We start from the raw sequence: 17,933 nt of genomic DNA, 5'->3' as shown, positions 1-17,933 counted from the left end.
CAGCTTTAATTAGTTTTTTAGATAAAGTATTTTTCTCCCTATAGTTTTTTAGAGCTTCAATGGTGCCATCCTGCTTTAGTAGTGCAAATGCTCTCTTTTTACTGTTAATTGCCTGTCTTACTTCTTTGTTTAGCCACATTGGGTTTTTCCTATTTCTAGTCCTTTTATTCCCACAAGGTATAAACCGCTTACAGTGCCTATTTAGGATGTTCTTAAACATTTCCCATTTATTATCTGTATTCTTATTTCTGAGGATATTGTCCCAGTCTACCAGATTAAGGGCATCTCTAAGCTGGTCAAACTTTGCCTTCCTAAAGTTCAGTGTTTTTGTGACTCCCTGACAAGTCCCCCTAGTGAAAGACAGGTGAAACTGTACAATATTGTGGTCGCTATTTCCTAGATGCCCGACCACCTGCAGATTTGTTATTCTGTCAGGTCTATTAGATAGTATTAGGTCTAAAAGTGCTGCTCCTCTGGTTGGATTCTGCACCAATTGTGAAAGATAATTTTTCTTGGTTATTAGCAGAAACCTGTTGCCTTTATGGGTTTCACAGGTTTCTGTTTCCCAGTTAATATCCGGGTAGTTAAAGTCCCCCATAACCAGGACCTCATTATGGGTTGCAGCTTCACCTATCTGCTTTAGAAGTAGACTTTCCATGGTTTCTGTTATATTTGGGGGTTTGTAACCAATACTGGAACATTGACAGGTGGCATGGAGCAAAGATCTAAGTGGAGTTAAATAGAGCAGCCAGCTAACGAATTAACCTCGTCACCTGTGGAAGGAAACTCAGAAACACCCACAGCCACCAGAGGAATTCCATGGACAGAACCAGCTGAAGTACCATTGATGACCACAGGAGGGAGCTTGACAACAGAATTCACAACAGTACCCCCCCCTTGAGGAGGGGTCACCGAACCCTCACCAGAGCTCCCAGGCCGACCAGGATGAGCCAAATGAAAGGCACGAACCAGATCGGCAGCATGAACATCAGAGGCAAAAATCCAGGAATTATCTTCCTGACCATAACCCTTCCACTTGACCAGGTACTGGAGTTTCCGTCTCGAAATACGAGAATCCAAAATCTTCTCCACCACATACTCCAACTCCCCCTCAACCAACACCGGGGCAGGAGGATCAACGGATGGAACCACAGGCGCCACGTATCTCCGCAATAACGACCTATGGAACACATTATGGATGGCAAAAGAAGCAGGAAGGGCCAAACGAAATGACACAGGATTGATAACCTCAGAAATCTTATACGGACCAATGAAACGAGGCTTAAACTTAGGAGAGGAAACCTTCATAGGAACATAACGAGACGACAACCAAACCAAATCCCCAACACGAAGTCGGGGACCCACACAGCGCCGGCGGTTAGCGAAACGTTGAGCCTTCTCCTGGGACAATGTCAAATTGTCCACCACATGAGTCCAAATCTGCTGCAACCTATCCACCACAGTATCTACACCAGGACAGTCCGAAGACTCAACCTGCCCTGAAGAGAAACGCGGATGGAAACCAGAATTGCAGAAAAACGGCGAAACCAAAGTAGCCAAGCTGGCCCGATTATTAAGGGCGAACTCAGTCAATGGCAAAAAGGACACCCAATCATCCTGATCAGCAGAAACAAAACATCTCAGATATGTTTCCAAAGTCTGATTAGTTTGTTCTGTCTGTCCATTTGTCTGAGGATGGAAAGCCGAGGAAAAAGACAAATTAATGCCCATCCTAGCACAAAAAGATCGCCAAAACCTCGAAACAAACTGGGAACCTCTGTCAGAAATGATGTTCTCCGGGATACCATGTAAACGAACCACATGCTGGAAAAATAATGGCACCAAATCAGAGGAGGAAGGCAATTTAGACAAAGGTACCAAATGGACCATCTTGGAAAAGCTATCACAAACCACCCAAATGACCGACATCTTTTGAGAGACGGGGAGATCCGAAATAAAATCCATAGAAATATGCGTCCAGGGCCTCTTCGGAACCGGCAAGGGCAAATGCAACCCACTGCCACGAGAACAGCAGGGCTTAGCCCAAGCACAAGTCCCACAGGACTGCACAAAAGAACGCACATCCCGTGACAAAAACGGCCACCAAAAGGATCTAGCCACCAAATCTCTGGTACCAAAGATTCCAGGATGCCCAGCCAACACTGAACAATGAATCTCAGAGATAACTCTACTAGTCCATCTATCAGGGACAAATAGTTTCTCCGCTGGGCAACGGTCAGGTCTATCAGCCTGAAATTTTTGCAGCACCCGCCGCAAATCAGGAGAGATGGCAGACAAAATTACCCCCTCTTTGAGAATACTCGCCGGCTCAGGAACACCCGGAGAGTCAGGCACAAAACTCCTTGACAGGGCATCAGCCTTCACATTCTTAGAGCCCGGAAGGTACGAAACCACAAAATCAAAACGGGAGAAAAATAACGACCATCGAGCCTGTCTCGGATTCAACCATTTGGCAGACTCAAGATAAGTCAAATTCTTGTGATCTGTCAAGACCACCACGCGATGCTTGGCTCCTTCAAGCCAATGACGCCACTCCTCGAATGCCCACTTCATGGCCAACAACTCTCGATTACCAACATCATAATTGCGCTCAGCAGGCGAAAACTTTCTAGAAAAGAAAGCACATGGCTTCATCACCGAGCCATCAGAACTTCTTTGCGACAAAACATCCCCAGCTCCAATCTCAGAAGCATCAACCTCAACCTGAAACGGGAGCGAAACATCTGGCTGGCACAACACAGGGGCAGAAGAAAAACGACGCTTCAACTCCTGAAAAGCCTCTAGAGCCGCAGAAGACCAATTGACCACATCAGCACCCTTCTTGGTCAAATCAGTCAACGGTTTAGCAACAGTAGAAAAATTAGCGATGAAGCGCCGATAAAAATTAGCAAAGCCCAGGAACTTTTGCAGGCTCTTCACAGATGTCGGCTGAGTCCAATCGTAAATGGCCTGGACTTTAACAGGGTCCATCTCGATAGTAGAAGGGGAAAAAATGAACCCCAAAAATGAAACCTTCTGAACTCCAAAGAGACACTTTGACCCCTTCACAAACAAGGAATTCGCACGAAGGACCTGGAACACCATTCTGACCTGCTTCACATGAGACTCCCAATCATCCGAAAAGACCAAAATATCATCCAAATATGTTGGCATATGCAACAGATTAGGACTTATTATAAGTGAAAGGAGGACTTTATACTAACCAGACAGTAGATGGCGATAGTGTGTAAAGTTATATACTTGCTGTAATGTGGGGAGGGAAGCTCTCAGTGGTTGGTTGCTTTTCTTACTTTCGGTTTTGCTTTTCTTCATGAATGTGTTGTCTTCAGTGCACGGACTGTGTGACACTGAATTGTATCTCATGTTTATCCAGTATGAAGTAAATACTGTTTACTAAAGATATCTTGCTGACTGAAGCTCTCCTAAGTACAGTGGTGACTGCAAGAAGACGCACTCTGCAATAGGTTATGGGCCCAGGCACCCCAGATAACCCCAGATAACCCCAGGCACCCCAGATAACCCCAGACAACCCAGATAACCCCAGGCACCCCAGATAACCCCAGGCATCCCAGATAACCCCAGATAACCCCAGACACCCCAGGCATCCCAGATAACCCCAGGCACCCCAGATAAACCCAGGCACCCCAGACACTACAGGTCTGCACTACAAGCTCAGGCAGAAGGATCCTGGTTTATAGCCCAGATAACGGAGCACACAGATAAGCTCTGTAAACAGAAGGAACTAAATCCAGATACAGAGTGACAGAGGAATTCAGCATCCCAGGAGCTGGATATAATTGCAGAGAATTCACAGGACATACAGGAGAATATCTTCAGTACAACTCTCTAAACAAGTAAGACTATATAAAGATGATGAGTAACACAGAACTGAAATTTACAGTAGCTAAACTGAATAGTGAAAATTATCAGTTATGGAAATTCAAAGTAGAGATGTTGTTATCTAAGGATGATCTATGGGAAGTAATTGTTACAGCAAGACGAGATCAAGATAATCAGACATGGGATAAGAAGGATATACAAGCGAGAGCCACCATTAGCTTATTAGTGGATGATGCTCAATTAATACATATAAGAAATGAAGAAACAGCTAAGGGAATGTGGGAAGCATTAAGAAAACTGTATGAAAGACCTAGCTTGAATCACAAGTTGTTTTTATTAAGAAAGCTGTACAGTATGAGATTGAGTGCAAATGACGATATGCAGAAGCACATATTCTCAATGATGGAAGTGATATCACAGCTAAGATCTATTGGTGAAGATGTTAAAGAAAGTCATGTAGCAGCTATATTGTTGTGCAGTTTACCAGATTCGTATACAGCCTTGATAAATGCCCTTGAGACGAGACCAGAAACTGACATTACATTAGATTTTGTGAAAACAAGACTAATAGATGAATATCAGAGAAGAAAAGAACAAAGAAATGATTCTTCTACTGAAAAGGACAGTGAAAACGCTCTTAAAGCTACAGAATTCAAAAAACCCTATAATAAAGAGACAAGAGAATGCTTCAGATGTAAGAAAAAAGGTCATTTAAAGAAAGACTGTACCATATGGAAAGCAGAACAACAAAAATTACAACATAAAAAGCATACAGAGAAAGTAAAAAACACAATTTCCGATTCATGTGAGAATAATTGGAATGGCACATTTAAAGTAACAGACAAGAAATCATCACTTGGTTGGTTTATTGATTCAGGAGCAACGAGTCATATGACAAGTGACAAGAATTTCTTTACTGATCTTGATTTAGATAAGAAAGAAGCCATTTATCTTGCAGATGGAAGCAAAATAACCGCAGAAGGTATCAGACAAGGTATGCTAAATTGTTCAAACAAGTTCGGACAAGATTCAAAGATACTTGTACAAGATGTGTTGTATGTTCCAAAATTGGAAGGCGGATTATTATCTGTGAAACGTTTAACAGCAAAAGGACTTACAGTGAAATTCAAAGACAATGAGTGTGCAATTATTGCAGGAAACAAGGTGATAACCAAAGTCAAGGCAGATGAACAATTATATCATTTTGACACACCAAAGGAACAGATGAAGGTATGCAGACATGATCACAAAAACTATTCACATGTGGCATAGACGTCTAGGACATAGACACCCTGACAGTATAAGGGAACTACAGAGAAAAGAATTGACAAAAGATTTAAAGATATCAGATTGCTCAATTACCATAAGATGTGATTGTTGTATAAAATCCAAAGCCACTAGGATATCTATTCCAAAAGAAAGTGAGATGAAAAGCGAAAGACCACTTGATTTGGTGCATACTGACGTATGTGGACCCATGAAAGTGACTACATCAGGAGGCAATAGATACATGTTGACTTTTATAGACGATTACTCAAGATACACAGTCACATACTTAATTAAAAACAAAAGTGAAGTTTTTGATAAACTTGTAGACTATGTAACAAGATCAAGTAACAAATTTCAAAGGAAGCCAATTGTCATCAGAAGTGATAATGGAGGTGAATTTACAAGTCACAGAATAGAAGACTACTTAAGACAAAATGGGATAGAACACCAAAAAACGGTTCCATACACACCTGAACAAAATGGAGTAGCAGAAAGAAAAAACAGAACTCTAACAGAGATGATAAGATGTATGCTGACGGATTCCAAACTACCAGAGAAATATTGGGGTGAGGCAGCAATGACAGCTACTTATCTACAGAACAGACTTTTTTCCAGAAAACTGACGAAAACTCCATATGAACTGTGGCAAGGTATGAAACCAAGTGTCAATCATTTAAAAGTTTTTGGATGTAAAGTTTTCATATTCATTCCAACAGAAAAACGTTCCAAACTTCAAAACAGATCCATGGAAGGAATATTTGTTGGATATAGTGAAAATTGCAAAGGATACAGAATCCTAGATCCCAAAACAGACAGAGTTATGGTGAGTAACAGTGTGACATTCATTGAAGATTTAAATGAAGATATTATGATTTCAGTTGAAACAAAAAATGAGAAAACCAATAATGACACAACTGAAGAAATATCTGATGAGAAAGAAGTAGAAGTTAATGAAGAACAAAATACTGAAAGTGAAGAATCACAACTACAAACAGACACAGAACCAAGACGTTCAATGAGAGAGAACAAAGGAAAACCACCAAAACGTCTCTCATACAAGACAAGCACAAGAAAAATCTATGAGCCTACTTCTTGGGAGGAAATATCTAAACTTCCAGTGGAAGAAGCTAATAAATGGATAGAAGCAACAGAAACAGAAATTAAATCCATGCAAGATTCAAATACATGGACATTAACAGATTTACCAGAAGGAAGAAAAACCATAGGATGTAAATGGATTTTTAAAGTTAAATACCAAACAGATGGCACAGCTGAAAGATACCGAGCAAGACTCGTAGCTAAAGGGTATTCTCAAAAATATGGAGAAGACTATGATGAAACATTTGCTCCAGTTGTCAAACACACTACAATAAGAACTTTACTTACAGTTGCAGCAATGAAACAGATGCAACTGAGACATCTGGATGTAAAGACAGCTTTTCTGAATGGAGATTTAACAGAAGACATTTATATGGAACAACCTCCAGGATTCAAAGATGAAAGAAATCCAAACAAAGTTTGTAAACTACAGAAAAGCATATATGGTTTAAAGCAAGCAGCTAAAGCGTGGAATGACAAAATCACGGAAGTACTTACAAATGAAAAATTTCAAAGAAGCAAAGCTGATCCATGCTTATACACAAAAAGGCTGATTAATAGATGGATTTACATACTCATATATGTAGACGACATTTTGATTTGTTTTGAACAAGAAAGGGATAACGAAAACATTCTAAAAATCCTGAAGCAACATTTTGAAATCAAAGACTTGGGAAATGTAAAACAATATCTAGGAATACAAGTAGAAAGAGAAGAAGATGGAAGTTTCCTACTGAATCAAAGTCATATGATTCAAGACATAACAGAAAAATTTGGATTAAAGGATGCAAAAACAGTAAAGTCTCCAATGGAAACTAATTATCTCAAAGAGATGAACAGTGAACAAAATATGCTACCAAATAATGAAGAATACAGAACATCAATAGGAAAACTACTGTATCTAGCGACCGTTACAAGACCAGACATCGCAGCAGCAGTAGGAATCCTTAGTAGAAAGGTATCAAAACCAAATAAAGCTGATTGGAATGCCGTGAAGAGAGTAATGCGTTATTTGAAAGGAACTAGCAATGTTAAGCTGAAATTACCGACAAGCGATGATTGCATTTTAACAGGATATGTTGATGCAGATTGGGCTGGAGATTCAACTGACAGAAGATCTACCAGTGGACATATTTTTTTCCTCTCAGGTGGACCAATAAGTTGGACAAGTAAGAAACAGTCAATTGTGACACTATCTTCAACAGAAGCAGAATATGTTGCAGCAGCACATGCGAGTCAAGAAGTACTGTGGTTAAGACAATTGTTGACAGAATTAGGACAACCACAGTTGGCACCAACAAAACTAAAAGAGGACAATCAAGGATGTCTTGTTCTTGCTCAGATGGAAAGAGTCAATCCAAGAACCAAGCATATTGATGTGAAATATCATTTCTTGAGAGATCATCAGGAACAAGGAGTCTTGAAGTTAGAGTACTGTCCTACTGAAGAAATGACAGCAGACATTTTCACGAAGGCGTTGAATGCTGATAAACATCAGAGACTAATAAAAAAGTTGGGTTTGATTGAATAAGTCCTTACTGTTGAGAAAGGGTGTTGGCATATGCAACAGATTAGGACTTATTATAAGTGAAAGGAGGACTTTATACTAACCAGACAGTAGATGGCGATAGTGTGTAAAGTTATATACTTGATGTAATGTGGGGAGGGAAGCTCTCAGTGGTTGGTTGCTTTTCTTACTTTCGGCTTTGCTTTTCTTCATGAATGTGTTGTCTTCAGTGCACGGACTGTGTGACACTGAATTGTATCTCATGTTTATCCAGTATGAAGTAAATACTGTTTACTAAAGATATCTTGCTGATTGAAGCTCTCCTAAGTACAGTGGTGACTGCAAGAAGACGCACTCTGCAACAAAATACACAATCAGTAATTTATCCAGGTACTCTCGGAAGATGTCATGCATAAAGGACTGAAATACTGATGGAGCATTGGAAAGCCCGAATGGCATAACCAGGTACTCAAAATGGCCCTCGGGCGTATTAAATGCTGTTTTCCATTCATCGCCTTGTTTAATACGCACAAGATTATACACCCCTCGAAGATCTATCTTGGTGAACCAACTAGCCCCTTTAATACGAGCAAACAAATCAGACAGCAGCGACAAAGGATACTGAAATTTGACTGTAATTTTATTGAGAAGGCGGTAATCAATACAAGGTCTCAAAGAACCATCCTTCTTGGCCACAAAAAAAGAACCCTGCTCCTAACGGTGATGACGACGGGCGAATATGGCCTTTCTCCACGGATTCCTTTATATAACTCCGCATAGCGGCGTGTTCTGGCACAGATAAATTGAACAGTCGGCCCTTAGGAAACTTACTACCAGGAATCAAATTAATTGCACAATCGCAATCACTATGAGGAGGTAGGGCACTGGCTTTGGGCTCATCAAATACATCCCGATAATCCGACAAAAACTCTGGAACTTCAGAAGGAGTTGAAGACGAAATAGACAAAAATGGAACATCACCATGTACCCCCTGGCAACCCCAGCTGGACACAGACATAGATTTCCAGTCCAATACTGGATTATGGACCTGTAGCCATGGCAACCCCAAAACGACCACATCATGCAGATTATGCAACACCAGAAAGCGGATATCCTCCTGATGTGCAGGAGCCATGCACATGGTCAATTGGGTCCAGTTCTGGGGCTTATTCTTGGCCAAAGGCGTAGCATCAATTCCTCTCAATGGAATAGGATACTACAAGGGCTCCAAGAAAAAACCACAGCGCCTAGCATACTCCAAGTCCATCAAATTCAGGGCAGCGCCTGAATCCACAAATGCCATAACAGAATAGGATGAAAAAGAGCAAATCAGAGTAACGGACAATAGAAATTTCGACTGTACCGTACCAATGGTGGCAGACCTAGCGAAACGCTTAGTGCGCTTAGGACAATCGGAGATAGCATGAGTGGAATCACCACAGTAAAAACATAGCCCATTCCGACGTCTGTGTTCTTGCCATTCAGCTCTGGTCAAAGTCCTATCACATTGCATAGGCTCAGGCCCATGCTCAGATAGTACCACCAAATGGTGCACAGCTTTACGCTCACGCAAGTGTCGATCGATCTGAATGGCCAAAGACATAGACTCATTCAGACCAGCAGGCGTGGGAAATCCCACCATGACATCCTTAAGGGCTTCAGAGAGACCCTTTCTGAAAATTGCTGCCAGGGCACATTCATTCCACTGAGTGAGTACAGACCACTTTCTAAACTTCTGACAATATATCTCCGCTTCATCCTGACCCTGACACAGAGCCAGCAAGATTTTCTCTGCCTGATCCAGTGAATTAGGTTCGTCATAAAGCAATCCAAGCGCCAGGAAAAACGCATCAACATCACGCAATGCCGGATCTCCTGGCGCAAGGGAAAATGCCCAGTCTTGAGGGTCACCATGCAACAAAGAAATAATGATTTTTACTTGTTGAACAGGGTCACCTGAGGAGCGAGGTTTCAAGGCAAGAAACAATTTACAATTATTTTTGAAATTCAAGAACTTAGATCTATCACCAAAAAACAAATCAGGAATTGGAATCCTAGGCTCTGACATCGGATTCTGAACCACAAAATCTTGAATGTTTTGTACACTTATAGTGAGATTATCCATCAAAGAGGACAGACCTTGAATGTCCATATCTACACCTGTATCCTGAACCACCCAGAGGTAAAGGGGAAAAGAGAGACAAAACACAGTGCAAAGAAAAAAAAATGGTCTCAGAACTTCTCTTATCCCTCTATTGAGATGCATTAGTACTTTGGCCCACCTGTACTGTTATGACCTGGTGGTCAGGACAATAATGGACCTGGTGGATAAGAGCACACGGAATGACCTGATAGTTACTGATAATATAGGACGAGCTCTGGGACGTGGGAACTCTGCTGACCGCAATCCCTAATCCTATCAACCACACTAGAAATAGCCGTGGATTGCTCCTAACGCTCCCTATGCAACACGGCACAGCCTAAGGAACTAGCTAGCCCTGAAGATAGAAAAATAAAGCCTACCTTGCCTCAGAGAAATTCCTCAAAGGAAAAGGCAGCCCCCCAAATATAATGACTGTGAGTAAAGATGAAAATACAAACACAGAGATGAAATAGATTTAGCAAAGTGAGGCCCGACTTACTGAACAGACCGAGGATAGGAAAGGTAGCTCTGCGGTCAGCACAAAAACCTACAAAAGACCACTCAGAAGGCGCAAAAAGACCCTCCGCACCGACTCACGGTGTGGAGGCGCTCCCTCTGCGTCCCAGAGCTTCCAGCAAGCAAGACCACAAACAAAATAGCAAGCTGGACAGAAAAATAGCAAACCAGGCAACTTAGCTTCTGCTGGGAAGACAGGTCACAAGAACGATCCAGGAGAGAACAAGACCAATACTGGAACATTGACAGGTGGCATGGAGCAAAGATCTAAGTGGAGTTAAATAGAGAAGCCAGCTAACGAATTAACCTCGTCACCTGTGGAAGGAAACTCAGAAACACCCACAGCCACCAGAGGAATTCCATGGACAGAACCAGCCGAAGTACCATTCATGACCACAGGAGGGAGCATGACAACAGAATTCACAACAGACGTGGTCCAGATTTCCTGGGCCCACTAAATACTTGAACCAGCCCTACCTCCCACAACTTTAGCCAAATGACCCCCAATTTCCAATGCCTTACCATTATTATAAGGTAAATTAAGATTGACAAGCTTCAGTAACAAGAATGGATGTTTTTGCCATTAAAATGGGCACTGTAGAAGTTTTGCTGGCCTCCACTCACTGCCGACTATGCTTCCCCATTGACTTGCATTGGGTTTCGTGTTTCGGTCGATCCCCGACTTTTCACGATAATCGGCCGATTACACTCGACTCGACTTTTGAGATAGTCGGGTTTCGCGAAACCCGACTCGACCCTAAAAAACTAAAAGTCGCTCAACCCTAGTCATAGGTTCACTAAACAAGTTCTCCTATACAGGATAACATATAGAAAATCCCAAACCGGGCCCTTAGATAAATGTAAATCTACAATGATATGCAGGACTGGACCGCACCCATATTAGTCGTGGTGTGGCAGCGCCAGCCCCTACGCGCGTTTCGCGTAGGCTTCTTCGGGGGTGAGGTCCAGTCCTGCATATCATTGTAGATTTACATTTATCTAAGGGCCCGGTTTGGGATTTTCTATATGTTACCCTGTATAGGAGAACTTGTTTAGTGAATCTGTGACCTCAAGTCGTAGACTCTAGGTGTGGTATTTGGTGCCTGTTACCTATGTCCGCTATTCACATTATTACCCTATTATGACTGAGTTTTCTGTATGTTATCTTAGTATTTTATTGCTATCTTTACTAATAAATGATGGATTTTATATACCTTTAATGGCAGTTTGGTGACTCCTTTTCAGATTATATAATAATGATTTCTTAGCAGGCTTAAAAATCATTTTGCCCGACGAACTAGTGTTTTGGTTGTTTGCTGAATGATTTGGTAGCCTGTTTAGATGAGTCAATTATCAGGAAATGAACTTTCTTAGGCCAGTCTCACACGTCCAGATATTTCCGGTACTGGAAGAAACGGTCCCGGAGATATCCGTGTCCGTGTGTGCACGTAGGCCGTCCGTGTGTCATCCCTGTGCTATATGTGTGTCCGTGTTTATCGTCCGTGTGCTGTCCGTGTGCTGTCCATGCGGCTGTGTCCGTGTATTGAAACAATTTGTTTCAATTTTATCCCTATGACTTTAAAAAAAGTACACGCAGAGCACACGGACGGCATCCGTGTGCAGTACGTGTTTACATGCACCCATTGACTTTAATGGGTCCGTGTGATCCGTGCGCTCATATGAACACTGACATGTCTCCATGTTTTGCACACGGACACACAGTCCGTGAAAACATGCTGACATCTGCAGAGACACATTTATTTTAATGTGTCTACGTGTGTCAGTGTCTCCGGTACGTGAGGAAACTGTCACCAGACGTACCAAGCCACAGATGTGTGAAACCAGCCTTAGGAACGCTCATTCCCGATAATAGGCCAGTGTAAATGCACCATAATGGTACATGCACATGTCCGAATTTTCATTATAGGCGAAAACGAACCAATTGTTCTGATCAGACTTGTAATTTGCATATGATTTTACCAATATACAGTAGTTTTATCAAAGCCAAACAACTGAAAGTATCCAAAACAAAGCAGTTCTTTTTATAACTTAACATACCAAAAAGAGATGAAAACCACAGCAAAAACAACACAATCGAAAGGTGTATAAAAAGAACGCAATCAAAAACGCAATGAGAAAATTAAAGTAACCCAATTTAGCTAATTTTTGCAGAAATTATGCAGAAAATCTGCAACATCAAAAATGCACCAAAAACTTATCACTAGGAATGATCAAACCGGCGGATGATCGGGATTGTCGCCTTTGTCAGGAATTGGAGGTAAAAGTTTGTTTCGATATCCAAACTTGACCGTAAACCCAAGCTTCCTAGAAGTCAATGGCTATCCGAACTTCGGTGCTTTAAAATGGCTATAAAATAGTCATACTAAGGGCTGAGGGGCTGCATAAGGAATCAAAATGGGGTAATAGCAGTACAAGTGCCCTGCAAACAAATTTGGTTGGTGAAATTGCTTAAAATAACATAGAATAAAAAGGGACTCCAGCTGCCGAGGCAGGTCTAAGCCTGACAGAGCAGTTGCATAGGTCCCCATGTCCTTTCCCCTCTCCCGAGTAGCCCTGTGCATTGTCTTGGGTGATTTGGTTGATGAGGTAGAGAGGCAGTGGTGTCCTCTGGAGGCCAGTCACTTCACCCTCACCGTGCAAGGGGTCTTTTCGACCTGCACATCAAGCCTCTCTCCCTTCCGACACCCTATCCGCTGCAGATGGGCTCCATTATGTTCTGGTGTCCTTGGAGTACAGGGAATCAGGGTTTGAATCTGGTGAGGGAGCCTGATAAATGGGTGCCACATCCAAGGAAGGCAGCAATTGCGCAAATTACCCATGCTTCAAATTCTTAAAATTTTGTGACGAATTGAAAAAGATTGTGAACTGGATTGGATTGAGAGCAATTCTGAAGATGAGGCCTTGTACCATGACTACTGTGTACACACGGATGGTACAGTGAAACTGCTAAACATCATTAAAGCAGTCAATTTGTATTACAATTTTTGAATTTCTGGTTACATAAAATTATGGACAGGTAAAAGAATGCATGGAAAGCAGCTAGCATATTGTGGTGTCACTAACACTATCTGGCGCCATAGCTCACCCTGCTGTCTTGGGATACTTCAGATGGCGAAGATGCCAAGGCCTCCGCCCTTGCTTTGTCTCCTGAGATAGCCCTCTGTCTGTTTTTTTCCCCCACCCAGGGAAAAGGGGGCGCTACTGTGCCTCGTAGAACACCAACCCGACAAACAAGGCAACGCAAAAAGGGTTAACAGAAAACTCCAGGCATACAAAATATTCACTCACTTATAACAGAGAAATGCACCGGGATGTGAAGGTAGGGGAATAAACCAAAAAGGAGAAGGATAAGGAATTACCATGCATACAAACCAAGCAACAGTCACTAATAACTCCTTCAACTCTCCTTCTCATACGTACTCCTCTCCCACTGTTAGCCATGCAGCAATAAAGCTAGCTCTGAGGCTATGTGCACACGTTGCGGATTTTGATGCATTTCTGCAGCATTTTTGGACACGCGGAATTGCATCAAATCCGCAGTATAGTGTACAGGCAATGATAGCCAATGGGAAATCTAGAATTGGTCTGCACATGCTGTGGAAAACAACCCCCGGATTTGCAGCGTTTTATTTTCCACAGCATGTCAATTCTATTTGCGGATCTGCACCCATTGACTCCCATTGATTCAGTCAATTCCACAGCAAAACCGCAGGTTTAAAAAGATCTGCGGTTTTGCTGCAGAGTTGGGCGCGAGAAACAAGGAGGAAGGAGGAAGAGTGTGTGGGTGGAGTGTGGGTAGAGACTATATGTGTGAACCGAGACTGTGTGTGTGCGGAGAAGATGTGCATGTCTGTGTGTGGGTGTTTTTGTGTATCTGTGTGTGTCTGTGTGTGTGTGCGGGGGTCTGCGGGTGTGTGTGGGGCTCTGTGTGTGTCTGTGTGTGTGTGCGGGACTGTGTGTGTTTGTGCGGGTCTTGTGTAGGCAGGCATCGTCCGATGGGATTAGTAGTCCCATCCAGCTATGCCTGCTTCAGTGACAGCTAGCCAATGATGGGACAGCAGTAGTCCCATCATCCGGCTACTGTGTAAAAAAAAACACATACACACATACAGTACATACAACATACAGTATATACTCACCATATAGCTGATGCCCAACTCCCTCGATCACCTGTAAAAAAATAAAATAATAAACCAAAACTATACTCCCTAGTCCGATGTAATCCATTTAATAACGTCCCACGGCGATCTCCCGTGGAGAGCTGTCACATTGGCAGATGTGACCGCTCTCCAGGGGCCTCTGGTGATACAATGGCAGGAGGTAATCCTCCGCACTGTATCCCTCTACCCCCCGTGAATTCAGCAGAGATCATACTGTCACTTGCGGCACCGCTATGTGGGAAAAATCTCACGCAGCTGTGCCGTAAAGTTAGAACAATGAACTCATTGAACTCTCAGTAATAACATTGCAGGAGCCATTGTCTCCTGTCAGTGTATCACTGGAGACCCTGTAGAGCAGTCACAACTACTGATTTGACTGCTCTATAAGGGAGATAATCATGGCACAGTCGTTATTAAATGGACAACATCGGACCAGGGAGTATTTGTGTAGGTTGTTTTTTTTATTGCAGGAGCTCGAAGGCGTCACATGGATTGACAGAACAATAGAGGTGGAAAAAATGTGTAGTATTTTATTTCATTAAAATACTTTATTCTGGCTGTTTTTTTATTTAACCCTTTAACATATATAGGATTAGTAATGGATAGGTGTCTTATTGCTGTAATGTCTATGGTATGTACAAGTCCCCTCTAAAATGTAAAATGCTGCGGAATAAGTCGGAGCTATAGAAATAAAATTATTATTATTATTAATTATTACTAAGCCGGCTTGATGTCACCTTACAATACAAAGGTGACATTAACCCCCTATTACCCCATATGCCACCGCTACAGGGCAAGTGGGAAGAGAGAGGCTAAGTGCCGGAATTGGCGCATCTTAGAGATGCACCATTTCTGGGGTGGCTGGGAGCTGGTTTTTGTAGTCAGGAAGGGCCAATATCCATGGCCCCTTCCTAGCCTATGAATATCAGCCCGCAGGTGTCTGCATAGCCTTTTCTGGCTATTAATTGTAGTTGGACCCCATGTTGTTTTTTAGGGGGTCGCCCTATTTCATTAGCTAGTAAAGGCTAAATATACAGATGCGTGGTGAGATTCATAGCCTGGGAAGATCCATGGGTATTAACCCCTTCCTAGGCAATAAACATTCGCTCCCAGTCGCTGCATTTCCCTCTCTGAAGCAGAAAATTGTGCAGGAGCCCACGCCATTTTTTTTTCAATTTTTTTAAAATTAAACAGATGTTACGTTTAAGGCCGCATGCTTGCAGCTGCATGTATTTCTATGCATCTGCACGCTCCGGCAGTGCCGGGTATTGATGTGAGAGACTCGTGCGAGTTTCTCACAAATGTGACCTGGCCTAACGCAGATTTTGTGTGTGTGGAAAAGGAGTGGCTAACTGAGCACAGCTGTGAGCACAGGGATTTCCAGCATGGCCAATTAACCCATGTTCTGCCAGAAGGAATAAACACATTTAAAATGAAGGAGAAGTGTTTCTTATCAGCGCCAGAGTAGGAGCAATCAGATGCTGAGGTCTTCTGGCTCCACAGTGTTGCGGTAACCCCGTGACATGTGGACTGTGGAAGAGATGTATGTGAAAGAGTGACCATTCATTTCCAACAGATGAGAAAAATTTGTTTGTATGCACAATACTATCAGACATAGGTGCATAAGAGTAGAAAAATGTGTTTTTACACACAGTACTTTCTCAGACATGGGTGACTAAGAGTAGAAAAATTGTTTTTAAGCACAGTACTATTAGAGACAGGGGTGCATACGATTAGAAAAAAAATCTTTTTAACCACAGTACAGTTTCAGAACAGCCTGCTGTTGTTTCCCCTTGGCTGTGCTCAAGTTGGTGGTCCAGGTCTTTCTGTGAGAGGATGAGGAGGCGGTGGAGGAAGCGGAGTAGAAGAAGTAGGCAATTTAGGCTGGAGTCACACTAAACAAATGAAAAATCATTCCAAGTCTCCCTGACAAGAGTCGCACAAGTGCAATGCAAGTATCATGCGAGTAATGTGAGTACAATCCGATTTTTCACACCTAGCTTCCGATTTACATCCGAATGCAGAGTGATTGCTATCTGATTGCAATGTGATTTTAACATGAGCTTTTACATAGAGCAATTCTCTATGTCATTTACACATCGTTTTCAAAGGAAATTTTCTTCAAAACATATACTCTGAGATGTGTTGCGGTGGTCCATTGACTGTGTGCACTAGCCCTCCCACGTTCTCATCCTAAAATGTAAAAAGTGGTTGGGCATTAGTGTACTCAGTCTCTTCAACTTCTGGGGTAGGGTCAGGAGGATGGACCACGAAATCCCAGCCTGCGGAGCAATCAAAAATCAGAAAAAACTGCTGCAGAACTTGGGGCTCAGACTTGGCTTATTTGCAAGGGAGTGAGGTCCATCTATAAGATAGATAGATAGATAGATAGATAGATAGATAGACAGACAGACAGACAGACAGACAGACAGACAGACAGATAGATAGATAGATAGATTAGAAGCCGCCAATTCCTGTGTCAGGTACAGTAATATCACTGAGTAAAAAAACAAAAGCATCACAGGCAGTTTAACCCCTTTCTGACCTTGAACGGGATAGTACGTCCAAGGTCAGATCCCCTGCTTTGATGCAGGGCTCCGCGGTGAGCCCGCATCAAAGCCGGGACATGTCAGCTGTTTTGAACAGCTGACATGTGCCCGTAATAGGCGCGGGCAGAATCGCGATCTGCCCGCACCTATTAACTAGTTAAATGCCGCTGTCAAACGCAGACAGCGGCATTTAACTACCGCTTCCGGCCGGGCGGCCGGAAATGATCGCATCGCAGACCCCCGTCACATGATCGGGGGTCGGCGATGCGTCTCCATTGTAACCATAGAGGTCCTTGAGACCTCTATGGTTACTGATCGCCGGTGGCTGTGAGCGCCACCATGTGGTCGGCGCTCACAGCACACCTGCATTTCTGCTACATAGCAGCGATCTGAAGATCGCTGCTATGTAGCAGAGGCGATCGAGTTGTGCCTGCTTCTAGCCTCCCATGGAGGCTATTGAAGCATGGCAAAAGTTAAAAAAAAAAATTGAAAAAAATGTTAAAAAAATAAAAAAAATATAAAAGTTTAAATCACCCCCCTTTCGCCCCAATCAAAATAAATCAATAAAAAAAAATATCAAATCTACACATATTTGGTATCGCCGCACTCAGAATCGCCCGATCTATCAATTAAAAAAAAGCATTAACCTGATCGCTAAACAGCGTAGCGGGAAAAAAATTCGAAACACCAGAATTACGTTTTTTTGGTCGCCGCGACATTGCATTAAAATACAATAACGGGTGATCAAAAGAACGTATCTGCACCGAAATGCTATCATTAAAAACGTCATCTCGGCACGCAAAAAATAA

Source organism: Ranitomeya imitator, chromosome 1 (genome assembly GCF_032444005.1).
Source record: "Ranitomeya imitator isolate aRanImi1 chromosome 1, aRanImi1.pri, whole genome shotgun sequence".
NCBI lineage: Eukaryota > Metazoa > Chordata > Amphibia > Anura > Dendrobatidae > Ranitomeya > Ranitomeya imitator.
This window is presented reverse-complemented; position numbering follows the sequence as displayed.